This window comes from Marmota monax, unplaced genomic scaffold (assembly GCF_021218885.2).
Source record: "Marmota monax isolate L192 unplaced genomic scaffold, Marmota_monax_Labrador192_F-V1.1 WCK01_AAM20220418_F8-fsc00010, whole genome shotgun sequence".
NCBI classification, from domain to species: domain Eukaryota; kingdom Metazoa; phylum Chordata; class Mammalia; order Rodentia; family Sciuridae; genus Marmota; species Marmota monax.
The window spans coordinates 6,687,828-6,705,678 of NW_026692321.1; the positions used below are offsets into that span (position 1 = coordinate 6,687,828).

General features: G+C 46.8%; 1 long non-coding RNA gene across 4 annotated transcripts in view; it reads left to right on the forward strand.

Moving 5' to 3' along the window:
* The first annotated feature begins 13,822 nt into the window (after positions 1-13,822).
* Positions 13,823-17,851, forward strand: part of LOC124090610 (uncharacterized) — a 67,437-nt gene continuing 63,408 nt past the window's right edge. The window contains exons 1-3 of one of the 4 annotated variants that reach the window (XR_009226545.1): positions 13,827-14,485; positions 15,075-15,211; positions 17,538-17,648. This is a non-coding gene — a long non-coding RNA (uncharacterized LOC124090610). Of the gene's footprint in view, positions 15,212-17,537; positions 17,649-17,851 lie in introns of all 4 variants that reach the window. The other 3 variants (XR_009226544.1, XR_006851167.2, XR_006851168.2) reach the window with 3 other exon arrangements.

Genomic DNA, 17,851 nt, shown 5'->3' on the forward strand with positions numbered 1-17,851 from the left:
TCTTTTATTCCTGATTTTGGTAATTGGTATCTTTTATTTCTGTGTCAACCTAGCTAAAGACTTACTGATCTTGTTATCTTGTTAAAAATATAAATTTTGTCTTCATTTATTTTCCCTATTTTTTTTTTGCTTCCATTTCCTTGATTTACACTTCAATTTTTATTTTTCCTTCCTTCTGTCTGTTTTGTGTTTTTCTTGTTCTTCTTTTTCTTAAAGTGGAAGTTTAAATTATTAATATGGGTGTTTAAAGCTATGCATTTACCTCTAAGCAATGCTTTAGCTGCAACTCATACATTTGATTATGTTGTGATAAATTTTTGTTGTTAATATTTTATCAATTTTCTTTGTGATTTTAAATGTTTTTTCATATTGTTTTTTTGCATTCAATTCTTAATACACCATTATACCATAATTTATCATATCTCTGATTATATATAAGGTGTGTTGACACCAAATTCATATTTTTTTAATTTCTAAATATTAGGGATTTTTCAGATATCTTTCTTTGTCAATGTCTAATTTCACTATTGTAAAAAGATAGACTTTGCATGATTTCTATCTTCTTACATGAACTAAAACCTGTTTCTATTTTGTGGCCCAGCACATGGTCTATTCTGGAGAAGATTTTGTGTGTACTGAGCATGGATTAGAAGAATAGATTTACATTTATATTCAAACTTTAGGCAGTGTCATATGTACTCTGGATTTTCTTTTGCCTGGGATGGCTCTCTTTTCACATCTCTGTATAGGCAAGCACACAGACTCTAAAGATCAGTACTGTGTTTTTCTTCCATCTCTGCTGGGTGCATGCACGGCCTGTGATCAACTCAGGATGCATGGGATGCCTCATCTTCCCCAAGCATCTCTAAAGTCCCTGGCTACTTTGACAGTTTATTCCTTGCCTAGTTTATTGATCTGTTGCTTGCCTTGAAAGGAGTTTGGCCTCAGGACAGTAAAGTCATCTGCTCTGCTTGATACCTCTGTTCTTTTTTGAATTTCTTTTTTTAGCTTTCTCTCTTTTTCTCTCTCCCTCTCTCCCTTCCTCTCTTTTTTTCCTAATTAGTTAGACAAGATAGCAGAATACATTTTGATTCATTGTATAAAAATGGAGCACAACTTTTCATTTTTCTCCTTGTACACACTGTAGGGTTGCACCATATGTGCAGTCATGCATGTACCTAGGGTGATGATGTCCATCTCATTCCACCATGGGACATATACACCATGGAATACTAATCAGCATTAAAAGAGAATGAAATTATGGCATTTGCAGGTGAATGGATGGTGTTGGAGAATATCATGCTAAGCAAAGTAAACCAATCCCCAAAAAACAAAGGCCAAATGTTCTCTCTGATAAGGGGATGCTGATCCAAGTGCCGGAACAGGGAACTTGGGGAGAATGAATGCCTTTGTCCTTGAACTGACAATTCCCTGCCTCTGGGGAGGTCCCTGGGAGTGGCAGTGAGGTTTACTCTTTTCATTGTCTCCTGTAACCTGGGTGACCTGTTGATAGACTGGGGCGGGTTCCCTGGTCTTCCCAGAACTGCAGTGGTTTTCAGAGGTGTGGTTCTCCATTCACTGTACAGCTGCAGTTGATTTTCAGAGGATTGAAATGGCTGCAGCTTTGTAAATGGCTTTTTGTTACTTTATAGAGAGGTGAGTTTGTGTCTCTAGAAGTTGGACCCTTGCTTGTTTGTCTTTCTCTTGGTTAACACTTTAGCATTGAAAGTCATCTGTTGCTCACATTAAATTTCCTGCAGGAGACAGGAGCTGAGAACCTCAAACAGATGAACACGGAGCTGTTGACCTTGAAGGCCGGGGCAGCCTCAGCTGGGCCTCTGGAGTCCCCTTCCAGGGCTCTCTTCCTCCTGAGCAGCTGCTGTCATGCTTGACTACCTGATCTAATCCAAACACTTTCTTTCATGTAGGAAATTGAGGCCCCAGAAGGAAGGGGACTGGCTCAAATTCAGCTGGATACTTGGAGACAATGAGGCCCTAGCTTTAGCACCTTGTCCTTCCTGGGGAGATTGGCGACCTCTGCAGGAGCATTCATGGGGTCCCTAACCCTGGGCGCCAGTAACAGCACCTAAGAACACCTGGTCTTCCCCCTCACTCTCCTCTCAACTCTGCCATCCTACTTCAATGTCGTAACCATCCCCAGGGAAGGAAAGAGAACCAGGCACATCATTGCCTCAGTGGGTGGCTGGCCATATTGAACACCTCTGTGTGTCCATGACGTGGGATAAATCCCCCAGCCTGTTATGTGAAGTCCTACTAAGTGCCAGATGCCGAGCTCTGTGTTTAATGCGTGTTTTCTGATGTGACCCCTGTGTTATCTTCTAACTCCCGTTGCCCCAGTGCGTACCTGTGATAAATGAGGATCAAAGAGGTTAAGTAATGTGCTTGATTGTTGTATAGCTGAGGTGGAAACTGGAATTTGACTTTGAGTTTTTGTGTTTCCAAGGCTTCTATTTCAGAAATATGGTCGACTCAATAGAATGGCTGAAACTCTGACCTGAGTCAAAAGTTAGGAAGACGGACATTTCCTTCATTACACTGTGACCTCTGCAAGGGAAAGGCTTCAAATCTCTCTCTCTCTCTCTCTCTCTCTCTCTCTCTCTCTCTCTCTCTCTCACACACACACACACACACACACACACAAACACACACGCACACTCTACCTACAGTGTGACTGCAGCTGTTGTATCACAATGAGGTCAGCACCTAATTTTTCAGACTTAGATATTTTAGACAAGGTTTCCAAAGGCACGGTTCTCTGTCAAGGTGCACTTCAAATGTGCCTTGAGGAGTGGTGTGATTTTCTTTTAAGACAGAACAGCCATTCTTCACAGCTTCTCTGCCTTGGGAAGAGAGCAGGTGGGTGGAGGGGTTTAGCAGATTTATTGACATGAACATAGTGGTGGAGACAGAAGGCAAGCTGTCAGAGCCTGACACGAAGGGACTTGGGATAAATATTTCTGTTGACTTTCCATGGATTCATTATCCTCACATACCCTTGCTCAGGGCTCATGTGCCGGAGTGAACTTGGGTCTGTTCTTCCCCCAGCGGGGGAGTGAGGCAGTGGGGGAGGGGAGAGGGAAGGAGGATGGCATTCAAAGAAGTTAAGGAAGAGAAATGCAATGTCTTTGTGTTTACTTGCTCTTCTCAAAACAGACCGATCATGTATTGGAAGAACAAAAAGTAATAAGTTCCTTGAGAAAGAACAACTCTTGACAGCTGACATTTATATGTGGTGCGCACGGTGGAGCATTTAGCAAGTTCTCATTCTGCAAGTTTTATTGAGCATGTACTAGGCATCAGGTATGGCCATGAAACCTGAGATGTGTCAGTAATTGAAGCTCTTGCGGGCCTTACTGTTTGGGGGACAGGGAAAGGTAGCCCTAGACATCATGACAAAGTGTCCTCTGAATCACATTGGGATCAATGTCATGATGCTGCAGGATGGAGCCCATGTTGGCAGGGTGCCTGGGACCCACAGTTCTCTTGGCCTGGCTGACACTGTACCACACGGTGGATGACGGGTCTTAGATGCCAACAGGAGCTCTTTAGACTTGTTGTCATACACATCGGTCTGCCCTGCACCAGCCTGCTGCGTGATACCGCAGGCCAAACACCCAGGGGCAGAAGGCTGGTTACACTGTGTGGCCTCCCTGACTCTAGATTGTCCCCGTCCTTGCAGTGTGAAAGCATGGAGCCTGGCTGCATAGCCTGCCCCCTTCTTCCAGGCACCTACCTGGGAAGGGCCCTTCCCTTTCTTCTGATCGCAGCCTGTCCCCTGGTGTCCTGCACTCACACAGGGGTCAGCAGCACGGCTGTGACCCCCCAGGGCCAGTTTGCTGCCTCTTGTCTTCCCTTCATCGCAGCCTGAGGTTGACATACCCTCGTATCCAGTAAGGGGCCTGCTGACCTCTTGGAGACCAACAGCAGCTTCGTGAAGTTGGTGACGTGTCTCACACGGTGACAACCTCAGAGTTTGGGTCCACTTGGATCCTCTGTTACTCGGGAAATTGGGGTACCTAAAAGGCCCAAAGCTCTGTGATCTGGTAATTTTGTTCTATTTGCCTGGCCTTCCACTAAGTGAGGATAGTTTTATAAGGAAGCAAACAGAATTGTAGACTGGCACTTGAGCACCTTGCTCAGGATGTGGGCAGGAGCTCAATGGGTATTTATAGAATAAAGTGCTCTTTAGATAATCTAAAATTTGCACTGTGAGCTTCATAAAGTTAAGGTCCATGTTCTTACTGATCTTTGGATCCCTAATATATTTGCCAACCATTCACAGAGCACGTAAAAGGCACCAAAGAGATCAGCACTGGCTAAGGATAGAGGGTGACAGGAGACATGCCCTCAGGAGGAAGTCATGGCACAGGGCAGATGTGGGCATCAGAGCCCAGGACCAATGTAATTATGCACAAGTGGAGGAGGCGGCCACTCCCCTCTGGAGTGGCTGGGGAAGGACTCACATGAAAGACGTCCTTGAACTTATTTTTGAAATGGAGGCAGGAGAAAGGGGCTCCTCTGGAGGCTGATGCTCAGGATGTGCGGCTGTTACCATCAGGGAAGGGAGCATTTACTGCATGCTGGGGAGTGTCTGGAACCACACTCAGGGCTCTCTAGGGCTTGTGAGATCACCTCATTTATTCCTCGCACTTCTCTAAAAGCCAGAAGCTGACTATTCCAGTTCTGCTGGGTTCGCCTCACAGGTAGGGAGAAGCAAAAACTGAAGATTTTCATTATTCCAGTTCTATGACTGTGAATTCCACGGCATCTGCGAAGAAGCTTTCTTCAACGACGGCACGTCTTTGGGATTTCAACTTCCTCTGCATTCTCGTAGCACCCTGGAACTCACCTGCATACCCACCCTGTGATCACGCACACCTGTCATGCTTCCCTAATTAACAAGTAGTGGGGGCTGGGATATGGCTCAACTGGTACCTGGCTTTGCTCCCCAGCACCATAACCACAAACAAATAAACAACAACAGAACAAGTAGTAGCTGGTCCTACTTCCCAATATGTCAATAATATTTTCTTGAAATGAACAAAGCTACATTACTCACAGATTAGCACGAGCACAAGACCCAAGAGTGTTCTAGAGCCTTGCAGATGCTCCTTGCTCCATGTTCAGTGCCCTTGCTACCGTGGATATTACTGCAGTCCAGCATCCTGACCCACGTGCTGCTCCACGCCGCTGTTGGAGGAATCAGGTCATTCCCCTAAGGTGTGATTTACTTGTCTGTGCAGAAAGGAGTTCCACGTTTTCCTGGATCTGACACATTCAAGAAGTAGTGGGACGTTACTTCTCACGGATCAGGCGAAGCACTAGAAAAACTAGGAGGTGTTTTCACAAGGGTAAATCCGGGCAAGGACTTGGTACCTGGAGTCAACGGAACCAGGTTTGAATCCTGGTTTCCTGCTTATTGAGCTGGTGGTGTAGAGAGAATGCGAATTTCCTCATCTGTTAAACAGAACAACTTTCCTGCCCTCACAGCGGGGTAGGACAGTTACATGCAATAATGTCTGTGAAGGCATTCTGTGAATCGGAAAACAGCATGTGAGTATTAGTCATTTGTTAGTTATAGTCATATAAAATGAAACGTAGGGAAATCTCTTGGCTGCAAAATTAAAATATGTCTAAGATCCACCATCACTCAGATGACAGCAGCATTGATGAGAGTTTAGTCCTTTTAGAAAAGTAGAAAGCAATGGTTTGGATGGCTACCCAGACTGTCTGCTAAGGGGCCACCAGAAGCTATCCTTCTTTCTTAGTGATGTTCTATCTCGGAGCCCTGGGACCCTCCAGAGCCCTTTGCTGCCACTCTGGGCTCCCTATAAAAGCTCCTGACGCTTGGTGCATTTCCCAGGGAGATGTTCCTACAGGGAGGAGAGCAGGTGGATGGTCTCCATGGAGAAGCCTGGGCTAGGAGTTCTGTTCCTCCATGGAAACATGCACCCGGCACCTCTTCTGCTTAGCTGGTTGCCCACGAGTTTGATTTGTGCTTCTCAGTCCTCTAGCGCCCCCTGATTTCAGGAGAGAGACAATTTCTCAACCTGGCTGAGCTGAAGGTAAAAGCCTGCCATCAGTCCTGCCAATATCAGTGACCTCTTCCTGCCTCCATGGGCTGCCCTGGGGACCACAGAGGCCACTGGCAAGGCTTGAACAGGGCTCTTGTCTGCAAGACAATGCCTCATTGTACAGAAGGGAGACAGTGATTCCCTGGCCTGCTGCATTCCAGGTACTACGGCCGACAAGGGGCCTGTGGCCATAGTGTGCATGTGTGTGCCCGCAAACAACCAAAGGGATCCTACAGTCCCAGGAGGAGGGCACTTGCAGACACTGCGAAGCAGAGAGATTGTTTTGCATAAAGTGAAACAATTAAGAGTCCAAGCTGAGTCCTTTGCTTTCCTTTATCTCAGGCAGGATCTTCAAGGAACTGAGAGGGATACAATGTAGAGAGGAGGAAGGAGCTCCCAGTCCTGGGGTACTCAAGGACATGGGCCCTGAGGTAAGTTCCTCTTGAGGAGCAGAGATGACTGGAAGGAGGGGCAGTGGCCACATCCAGCTGATGGGCTCGGGTCTGACTGTGCAATAAGGGCGTTGACCTGAGACCCGGAGGCCAGGACTATGTGTGGGTGGAAGGAAGAGGGCTGGAGGGCACAAGCCTTGTGGTGATGGCAAGTGAAGCCCAAGGCAAGGTTTCATATTGAAAAGGAGAACGCTTTTGCCTATTTGCTTGAGGAATGTGTTCCAGAAATGTGGTGAATGGCACCTAGAGTAGCAGTGCCTTGGTACATGAGTGTTAGCATCAGCCGCTGAGCATTGCTGAGTGAATGTGCAGCCACGGTGGAGTGTGTCAGCCAGCCTGGGGGACAACCAGGGCACTGCTGGGAATCTGCTGTTGGTCAGGCTGGAGGGAGAAGGACGTGGACTGGAGGCTGTGGCTAGGCTGGATGCAGAGTCAAATGGAACCGACTTTCTCTCCATTGTTGTTTAGATTAGAAAGTTGCCTGAAGTTCCTGCACCCTGCAGCCTCCTCATCTCCAAGATGAAGCTCTGCCTTCCAGACTTGATTCAGGAACAAGGCAAAAGCAGCCAGCAGGGTGCCCCGGCAGTGGTGGCTGCTGGGAAGACACTGGTTTCCTTTCCATCTTCCAAGTCGTTACAGTGAGATAATCATATGAAAGTATCAGAGTTTCCCCTACCCTTAAAACACTCAAGTTCTCTGGGAATGGAATGTGATTATTTTTAATCAGCTGATTGGGATCCAGGATGACTTCATCGTCTCGTGAACCTAATTGAAAGGCTTCCAGCTCATTGCTGTGCGGGCTGCTCTGAACTCCCAGTGACCCTGGCCCAAGTGCCCATTTCATCAGCTCTGCCTGGGGAGCAGGCACGGAGGCAGCAACCCAGGCTGGTGTCCTCCTGGGGCTGAGACAGTCAACATCTTAGTTATTCAATAATGAATCCTGGTCCCCTGGAGGAAAAAGCACCTCTTCCCTTGGGAAATGGTCCTCCGTCCTGTGCATCATCTCTTTATTTGGCTGTCTGACCTTGAGTTTATATTAGCATGATTTCCCACTCTTTTGCATATCCTGGGATGGCCTATCCCCTCCTCCGGACCCTCCACAGCCCATGGCTGAACACCCAGGTGTGTTGGTGTCCATGAGCAGCAGTGTCTCAACATTGTCTCAACTTGGAGACAGAAGCTGGCCAGTAATTCCAAATAACTTCTCTGAATTTATTTTCGTCTCAGATAAAATGAAAATGTAGAGTTTCTCTTTTATACAAAGTAAACCTGAAATGGGCCAGGAAGATGTCAAGATGGCGGGAGCTCCTGGGGACTGGGATCTTATGGGGGAAGGGAGCCTGGGGACATCGGGTGGTTCAGTGGGCCCAGGAGGGGCTCTCTGAGGCAGAATTCAGGTTCGTGTGACTCCTACCCTGCTTTGGAGGCCCAACCAAGGAGGGCAGGAAAGAAGGAGGGAATTAAGATCTAGAATTCTCTGTGGCTGGAGAAGCAGGACGTGCTAGAGGAACAGGCTGCTAGAAACTGGTATCTGTGAGAGCTGCTGACCCTTGGCGCTAAACCCTAGCAGCTGGCGCAGCAACCTAAGGGCTCGGATTCTCCTCGGAGAACAGAGACCTCAAATCTCCGTGTGCTTAAAATGGGCCCTCAGTTTGCATTTTAGATCCATTTCCTTGGTTCTTTTGTGACTTAACATTGAAATGAAAACACATGTTCCTTGGGGGATTTTTCTAATCGGGCTGCAAATAGCAGATGACCAGGTTCCCCAGCTCTGTGTGCTCGGGCCTGGTACTCACAGCCTGTAAATCCCTTCAAGTCCCACTTCAGGAACTCAGGCAAAAATAGTGAGGTCAGTCCTCAAGGGAAGAAGCAGAGCCCCTTTCGTCTAAATAGAAAGAATCAAATCATCTTTTAAATGTAAGGTTAAGAAATGACTCGCGATTACTTGGAGCTGTATTTGCGGCTTCACCACTTAATCTTCCATTGGCTGCGAACATGCGGGGCAGGAGCCTCTGAATGTCCAGTGTGAGCCAGAGGCCAGGAGGAGCGAGGTGCAATCCTGGCCAGGGCCGATTCCTGGGAAGCTAATGACTCTCCAGCTCAGGCCCTCGGGGCCCTCCTGGCTTCAGCCGAGGCCTGAGGAATGTGTGCATAGGGTCACATGCTGTGGTAAAGTGCTTCTGCGCACAGAGCCATCCACTCTTCCAAAGTCTTCAGATTCTATAAAACCTGAGTCTGTCCCCTGTTTGCTCCCCAAAGTAGCCCCAGTTGTGTGGGAGAGACATCCATGTAAACAAACATGTCCCCAAGCACATCAGGGGTGCTGGTGTAGAGAAGACCACCCAAGACCTGCTGTCCACACACTCGAGCATGGTTGTGCTGGGGGGCTTGACCCTCCAACAACCAACTGTGGGGATCTTGAGGACATGGAGAAACCCCTCCAGAGACAGTTTCAGAGAACAGTGTCTGCTTTATTGCAGAGCAAAAATAGCTTTTTTAGTGGGTATGTGTCAATTTATATATGACAGTCATGATAGGCCAGAGGTGATACATCCATGTCATGTCACTGCCACGTAGTCTGACCCCCCAGCAACAGGGGAATAACTCCTTGTCAAAGGAGCAAGGAAATTGCGCTTGCCAGTGTTTGGACAGCACTTTGTCCCAAAGCATAGAGTTTGGTCTTATGACTTTCTTGCTGGACAATGAGCAAGACAAGCTTTCCTCCGTGAGAGTCCGAGGTTAGGCCTGCAGCATGGGTGGACTGCAATTTAATGTTGGTGCTAAACACCTGGAGTTACAGGTTAAAGACTCAGACAAGACTTTCCTTGACCTCCACCAGATATGGTCCTTGTGTCATACACCGGCCACAGTTTGTGGCACCCAGGCCCCTTCCACTTCTGACCTACTGGCTATAGATTCAGGAGCTTCCATGATCCCTTGGTTTTCATTATTTTCTAGCCCAACTCAGAGACACCAGGAAAGCACTATGATGAATGATTAAAATCTTATTGTAAAGGATACACATAGGGCAGAGTCTGGGAGGGGCGCAGAAGCTCTGTGGAATCAGGATGCACCCAGCACCTCCTCTGCTCCCCAGCAGGACGTTCCTCCCCTTCCCAGCCCCTCCTTCCCAGGGTGTCGGTGTGTCTGGCCAACAGAGGAGTTGGGACTCTGGGACTAGTCCTGGCCGACATCCCCTGAGGTCCTGGTGGCCACTTGCCATGCTGCCATTCTCTGTGCACACCTTGGAGTTGATGAAAGTCAGAACAGAAGGTGGCTTAAAGCAAACCCCTAGAGGTCCCTTTTCCCTAACCACACCAAGCTCAAAGCTGATCTGACTCTGCTCACGTTGGTGCCACCTTCTGAGACTGTCTAAGGGGAGCAATGGCAGGGGACTCCAGTATCATCCCTTTCTCTGTCCGATTCTGATACCAAATGAAGACCACTTCAGCCCAATGTGCTCCCCGTTCTCTGAGTGCTTTCCGCCATTCCCTGGGGATGAAGAAGGGGTGAGTTGCCTCCCCTCTCCGCCACACTTGTCTCTTAAGGAGCAGCAGGCCTCACACCTCTGCTGTGTTAGAGTGGAGAGGAGGCCTCTGGTGGGTGGACCTCCTTCTCCTCACACCTTCCTCATCCAGATGCACCGTGATCCTACCCTCTAAGTCTGATGAATCCCTTCCATTGTTTTTCCCAGTTTTTAAAAGTAATTATTGTTTTTTAGATAGTGTCAATTCACATGCAACTGTAAGCAGTAATACAGAGATCTTTACCCATGTCCCTCCGTGGGAACACCTTGAAGAACTGTAGGGACAGTATCACCAGCAGGTTATCGCCAATGATCTGATCCACATATAGAAGACTGCAGTCACCATAAGGGTCCCCTGTTGTCTTAGTCTATTTTCTGTTGCTATAAAGAAATCCTGAGGCCAGGCAATCAACGAAAAATAGAAGTTTGTTTTGTCCCCAGCTCTGGAGGCAATGGCACTAGCACCTGCTTGGCATCTGGTGAGGGTCTTTTTCCTGCATCAAGACATGGCAGAAAGTTCCATCACGGGGTGATGGAGCATGTAAGCTAGCTGGGGTCGCTCTTACTCTTCTTAAAAAGCCACTTCTGACATCATCACAGAGGCCCCACCCTTTGGACCTTCTCTACTCCTAGTCACCTGCAGAGGCCTCACCTCTGGGTATCATTAAGAGCAAATGCATTGGGGATTCAGTTTCCCATACATCAACTTTTGGGAGACAGACATTCAAACCATAGCCCCTGTGCTTCCCTTGGTGGCCACACCGTTTATTCCTCTGTCATTCCTGTCCTCTCCTTTCACCTTCTTAGCCCCTGACAACATTTAATCTGCTCTGCATTCCTGTTAATAAAGCTGCTACAAACATCAGTGCACAGGCTGTTGTGTGAACCCCTTCTGCAGGATGCCTTCATCTCCCCCTAGAAGGCCAACATCTTAGTGACCATGGCCAAGATGAAATACTCAGAAAAATAGCAACAAAAGAAAATAACCAAAATAGCACCCTCTGAGATGCTATTTTTCAAAGCTGATTCTTATATACATTCATTTGCCTGCATTAGAAAATATGAGGAAGGCAATTTTCCAATTGCATATACTAAAAATATCATGTAACAATAATTATAAAAAATAATTTTGCATTTGGTGCTGCTGTCCAAGCAAATAGCCAGGAAAGGGTAAAAGTCTCTGGGAAGACTGAGGTTGATAAGTGAGAGAAGTTTGCTTTTCATATGTGAAATATTGATACCGACTGTGTTGACCTGGCTGGTGCCCAGTGTTCAGGGAGAGCAGAGGTGCAGACAGAAAATTTATAACCTTGCTGGGTGCAGTGGCACACACACACACACACACCTGTCTGCAATCCCAGTGGTTCAGAAGGCTGAGGCAGGAGGATTGCAAATTCAAAGCCAGCCTCAGCAACTTAGCAAGGCCCTGAGCAACTCAGTGAGACCCTGTCTCTAAATAAAATACAAAAAAGGGCTAGGGTTGTAGCTCAGTGGTTAAGTGCTCCTGGGTCCAATCACTGGTACCAAAAAAGAAAATTTATAACCTTTCAGAGCTTTTATTACTAGTGAGAGTGTGGCTATGTATGTATGTATGTATGTATGTATCTATCTATCTATCTATCTATCTATCTATTTTTGTCCAGAGTTCTAGGGAGTGGAGGAGAAAGCAAGACTGCTCCTCACCAACCACCTACCTGGGTGAGGAATGAGCTGAACAAGAATGTGTCTCCTAGACCACACATGGGACAAATTTCACCTTTCACAGTGATAGTGGATTTCTCAGAGAAAAAGTGATCCATCAGCATCATTGTGGAATAGTGCCAAGCTATACCACAAGTGTAATCTACTCTGATGGTATTTATTTATTTATTCATGTCAGGATACAACTTGTGTGTAGCAAGATATATCAACTCTCAGGCCCAAAGTTGAGTAAAGTTTTTACATTGGTGTACACCTGTGTAACCCTGTCCCAGCCAAGATGTAGAACACTGCCATTACCTTGGGTGGCCCCGCAGACCCCCTAGTCAGAACACAGATTTCAAATTCAGGTTTAAACTGAACATTTAAAGTGAAATAATGTACAAAAACAAATAAAAAGAAGGAAAATTTTAGAAAAAATACCTAAATGATTCTGATTTAGTGTTTGGTGAGGTGAAGGAGAATAAAGGTCTCCAAAGAGATGAGCCATGCCCACAGGAACCCACAACCAGGGACCCAGATCTGTGAATGGGAGGCCCTTAATCCAAATGTTCAAGGGAAGATGAAATTGTTCAAATTACCTTTCAAGTGTACATTCGATACACATGTAGTTGTGATGAGCCTATTTGCCTTGTTATTCAAGTTCCAAAGCACCTCTTTGTAGAACTGGAACCCTAGGCCCAAAGGTATAGCAGGACTTACCCAAGACCTCCAAACCTGTGAATGTCAATGGCATTGAAATACTACACTGTCAGCAACTGTGACTTATTGAAGGGATGCAGGGTATTTCAGCTTCAGGAAAAGTCAAATGGGTGAAACAACATGGCGGTTGGGAGAATTTTAAGTAGTAGTGCTTGCCTGAAGTTCAGCACTGGTATTAAAGGGTAGGTGCCAGGAGATCTAATCCATGTAACAGATGACTAGGGCCTTGGATAGCTGCACAGAAAAGAGGTTCAAGGCAAGGGGATGACCTTGAAGTGTTAAATAATGTTGATCAGATTTGCATGTAAAGAAGTGTTCAAGGCAGTGGGGCAGGGAGACCAACAGTTAGGATGGCTGTGTCAGGATAGGGGAGGAGAGGGCTGGGAATTGTGGCTAGCACCTCACTGAGGATGGCGAGGAGGGAACAGCAATCCAGTGTGAAGAAGACTGAGAACACAGACTTGGTTTGAAGAAAGAGAGCCAGTAGGTCCAGAATCATTCCCAGGGTTTGGAGGCCTTGGCTTGGAGAGTGATGAGTGTGCAGGAGAGCAGCAGGATCAGGGAAGGGCCTCATGGTGGGCACAAACCCACCCAGGCATCTATATTACCGAGGAGAACAGCAATGCGCCTGGGTCCTATATGCTGGAATGCTGATGCCCAGGCCCCACGAGAGCTCACAGGTGCAAAATTGTGGATAGGTGTGGGACAGGGACAGCACTTCTGAACGACAACAACAACAAAGCAAACAAAATGAAAGAACACAAACTGTTAACCTGATATTGAGAATTTTATTAGAAATCAGTAAAATCGTTCCTAATTAGAGCAATAAATCTTTTCATCAGAGGACTCAGATTCTGGTCTCGCAGAGCCAGTTTCTCCTCTTTGAAAGAGAGTTATTGAAATGCAAGAAGAGTGCTGGATGTCTGTGCCTCTTTTCTGAAAAGAACTGCTCAGTCCTTGGGTGACCCTGTGCTAATGAGTCTGTGGCTGGTGAGTCATCTCCCAGCCCGAGTGGGAGATGCTATCAGTCGCATCAACGTCCCCCAGTCACCTCCACCCCACTCCTCCTGCCTGTAACAGCCATAGGAAGGCCATTGGCACAGCCGCGTGCCATCGTCTCCAGCCCTGCCCCACCTGATCCACCTCTAATTTAATATTGCTACATGCAGGGGATTCATTACTAAAATGTATTATTCTACATGCAAACACACTTTGATCTGCTTGACAGGAAACTAGAAGCATTGCCTACTTACTTGGTTTAGCGAAGCTGTCACCGGAACAGATGTCTCTGCAAAGACTATTTTAGAATGACCCTGAATGTGTCTCTTTTTCTTCAGAGAAATTATAGCCACATTTTAAAGTGATTCTTTCCAACCAGGATCTCTGCTGAGAGGTTTCTCGCTCCCTCTCCCCCACATTCCTGGCTGGGGGTCAGAGCCGCAGGCTAGCTACAGGTTCCTTGTTGGGAAGTGTTTTCACTGAGCTGAGCCGCTTCCCTGTCCTGCGCCTCAGAGGCAGCCGTGGACACAGGGGGAAATGGGACGCCTCTCCCCACCACCCAGTTGAGAGTTAGCGTCCTCCTTGCTCAGACAAGGAAACCTCCTGCCAGACCACACAGGCCCCCGTCTTGCCACCCCCGGGCCCAAGGCAGGACTTTCTCTTCTCCCTGTGCCGGAGGAGCCGGCAGCCCTGGGGGAGTCGGAGCTGTGTCCACTGGGAGGCGTGCTGGCCTGAGCTGCTAAGGAGGAAAATAAGGCTGCAGCTGCCATTTGCTCAGGTGGCTGGACTTACCTGATTCAGAGACTCGCCCTGTGTTTTCCAGGACATTCTACCTGTCCACAGCTTTTGCCATCGACATACTTTAGGCTGAGTGGCATGGCGGTGATATCAATCAAGGGATTTTCCTTTGCCGTTTGTGTTCCTCGACTGGTTTCTTGGTAGCCAGTGTCTTCAGCTGTCCTACTGTGCTCCTTACAGCATGATGACCTTGGCTGTGTCCTTCAACTTTCTAGGTGAGTTTTACAGGTTGTGTGGAAGTCTGGAGACTAGACAGCAGTATCTGGAATTTGGAATTATGTGTTTGTGGTTTCCAAAGGTGGCCCTTGCCTCTGGTTAGCTGTGTGGACTTAGGCAAGTCACTTAAACTCACCCAGCGTCAGTTTCCTCACCTGTGAAGTCGGGATAACTAATGGTAACCCTGAAAGATGAAGGATCCTAACCTCCATCTGGTGTGGAGAGCTGTCAGCGTGGTCAACAGGGCCTGGCTTGCAATCCAATTCAGTCCAGAAGCAGAAGCTAGATTAATAGAATAGTAGCAGTTCCCACAGAGGCCTCCTCTATGTGCTCTTCTCTTGTGTGATGAACTCATTTCAGCGCTCACAGCAGCTCTAGGAAGCAGTGCCTATTATTATCTTTATTTTAAATGTGAGGAAACAGATCAACAAAACACTGGAGCTAAATGTCACAGCGTCAGCAGGCAGCGGAGTTACACAGCACTCTCAGGCAGGCTGCTTCAGAAGCCACTCCTCGAATCACCACACACACAGTCAGCCCTAGAATCATCTCCAGAGCAATGCTCTCAGCCTCCCATTTCCATTGCAGAGTGCATTACATTGTAGGGTGAAATCCTGCAGCTTGTGATCAGACCTTGACCACTCACCAACTGTTCAGAAAATGGAGCAGACTCGAGCCTCTGACCACAGGTCCAGGGAAGGCACACCTTGCTGCGAAAGCCACAGGTAAGTCCCACATTCCTATTCAGCTCTAGTTGCATTCCCTGTCCTGAAAAATAAGATTCTATGACAAGCGTTGGACAGATGGATTGACATGACAAGAGGTCTTGCTTTTCCTTAATGCTGTGCAACATGTTCACCTCCAAGTGTGTGGCACAAAGAGCTGTGACTGTAACATCAAATAATTTAAAAAGAAAGAAAGAAAGAAAAAAAAGAGCCACACATGCAACCATCAGATTGTTCATGTAAATGAAGGGTCATGACTTGACGCAGCCTTTTGTCTGGTGCCCATTTTTTGATTCAGACATTTTTTTTTTTTTGGTACTGGGGATTGAACTCAGGGGCACTCGACCACTGAGCCACATCCCCAGCCCTATTTTGAATTTTATTTAGAGACAGGGTCTCACTGAGTTGCTTAGTGCCTCGCAGTTGCTGAGGCTGGCTTTGAACTTGCCATCCTCCTGTCTCAGCCTCCCAAGACACTGTGATTATAGGCGTGCACCACCGTGCTCAGCCCTTTCTTCAGACATTTTGGAGAACTGTTGTCAAAGACTCTCCATAGGGAAATTCTTATCTAATTTTAAGAACTAAAGGGGGAATTAGGGTGTGTTTTTTTCTCAGAAGATATTTGACATTCCATCTCTACTTTCTGCCTGACTCCAAATTCTGAGTTTAGCCACGCCCCAGGTCCTGATGGTTTTAGGAGTGTGAGCACATGTGTGTGCAAATGTGTGTGTGTGTGTGTGTGTGTGTGTTTGCATATGGCTTAGAGTGATGACAGGATTCACTGTGGAGCTCTTCTAGGGGCTGGTGTGGCTTTGACCTCAGGTCCCGCCTGGGCCTGCTGGGCTCTCCTTGGCTTGGGTACACTACACCCAGGGTTAATGCCCGCCCACAGCTCGTCCTTGTCTCAGGGGCTTTGCCTCCTTAGTCTGTAAGATTGGGAGGAAAGGAATACATCCTGCTCTTCCAGCAGAATGATTAATGTTCTTCCAGACCAAGGATAGGTTGTCAGTCCTGTGGCCCAGAGTTTCCAAAGCCAGAGAAGCTCAGGCAACTGGAAGCTTCCTTATAACTCATACCTGATCTGAAAATATTGGCAAGAAAGCCCGATGCAAACTTCAGCTGTTTATAGTCCTTATTCTGCTGCTTGGTACAGTATTCATATATTTTGCTGCATGAATATTAATGTGTTCGATTACAGGCCACCGCTCCACACGCCTCCGGGCCTGTTATATAATATATCTTACATGCACCTTGGTACTTTTTAGAAATTTAAATATATTCTGGATTTTTAATACATCTGGCTATAAGTATTTTGGATAAAGGACTGAGGACCCATGATCTTATTTAATCCTTGCCACCCATCATATGAAATGATTATCTATCCATATGAAGATGAGAAAACGGATATCAGAAAAATTGGTTAATTCATCCAGGGTCACAAAATATTGTGAGGAAGATTCAGAATTAAATACGCGCTTTAATTCAAATGCATCCCTTGTCCTCCACTCCGTGTGGTCTTCCTCGCTTCTTTAGGAGGTAAGCCTCAGGTCTGAATACAGGTGCTCCTCAGCTTATGATGGGGTGACTATGTTCCAATGAACCCATTGTAACATCATATGTTAAAAATGCATTGATTACACCTAGCCTACTGAGCATCCCAGCTTAATCTAGTTTATGTTAAACAGCTCTGAGTCCTCACGTTAGCCTGCAGTTTGGTAAATCATACAAAACTGAGCCTACTCTAAAAGTATTGAATATCTTTTAGTTGTCAATGGATCTTTATTTTATTTATTTATATGTGGTGCTGGGAATCAAACTCCGTGCTCTACCACTGAGCCACAACCCCAGCCCCTGCACTCCCGTATTAAATATCTTATGTGGCCCATCAGCAGCTGTGTCTTGCTGCTGCTGCCGCCTAGAATCATGAGGACATCACACTCACTCACCCATGAAAAGATCAAAAAATTCAAAGTATGGTTTCTACTCAAAGTGGGTTACTTCAACATCATCTTAAAGTCAATCATAAATAAAACTGCCGGAAGTCGGGGATGATCTGTAGTTGAAGTAATATTTTGATCAGGACCACGATCAAGAACAAGGATATGCCCTAGAACAATGCTACTCAAAGTGTGGCCCTTGGACCTGCCCGGAGAGCCTGTTAGCAATGCTGAGTCTCGGGCATACTCAGGACCCGCTGAGTCAGAATGAGCACTTCATCAAGACAGCCCCCTAGGGGGCTTCAAGTGCACATTCAAGTACTAGGACTCCTGGGCTAGATGCTTGGAGAAGGAAGACACCATGTGCCACTTTTTTCATCCTTTTCCAGGATCACACTGTAAAGTGAAGCCTCTGCTGGGGTGCAAACGAGGAGGGAGAGCCATGCAGTGGTTCCAGGGTATGCCACAGTGATTGCCAGAGGAGACACGGACTTGCGAAGGTAAACTCACCCATTGCACCTTGGTCCTAAGAGGCACGCGTTGCTCAGCAGTTGATTTCCCAAGCTAATGCTGTTTTTCTATTTGTCAAAGCAAGCCCTACAACTGTACATTGATCTTTGGGATAATTCAGGTGACTGACCTACCAAATTCAGGTATCAAACCAATCTATGTCACAATTATTAATTACTTGCCCTTCAGTGGT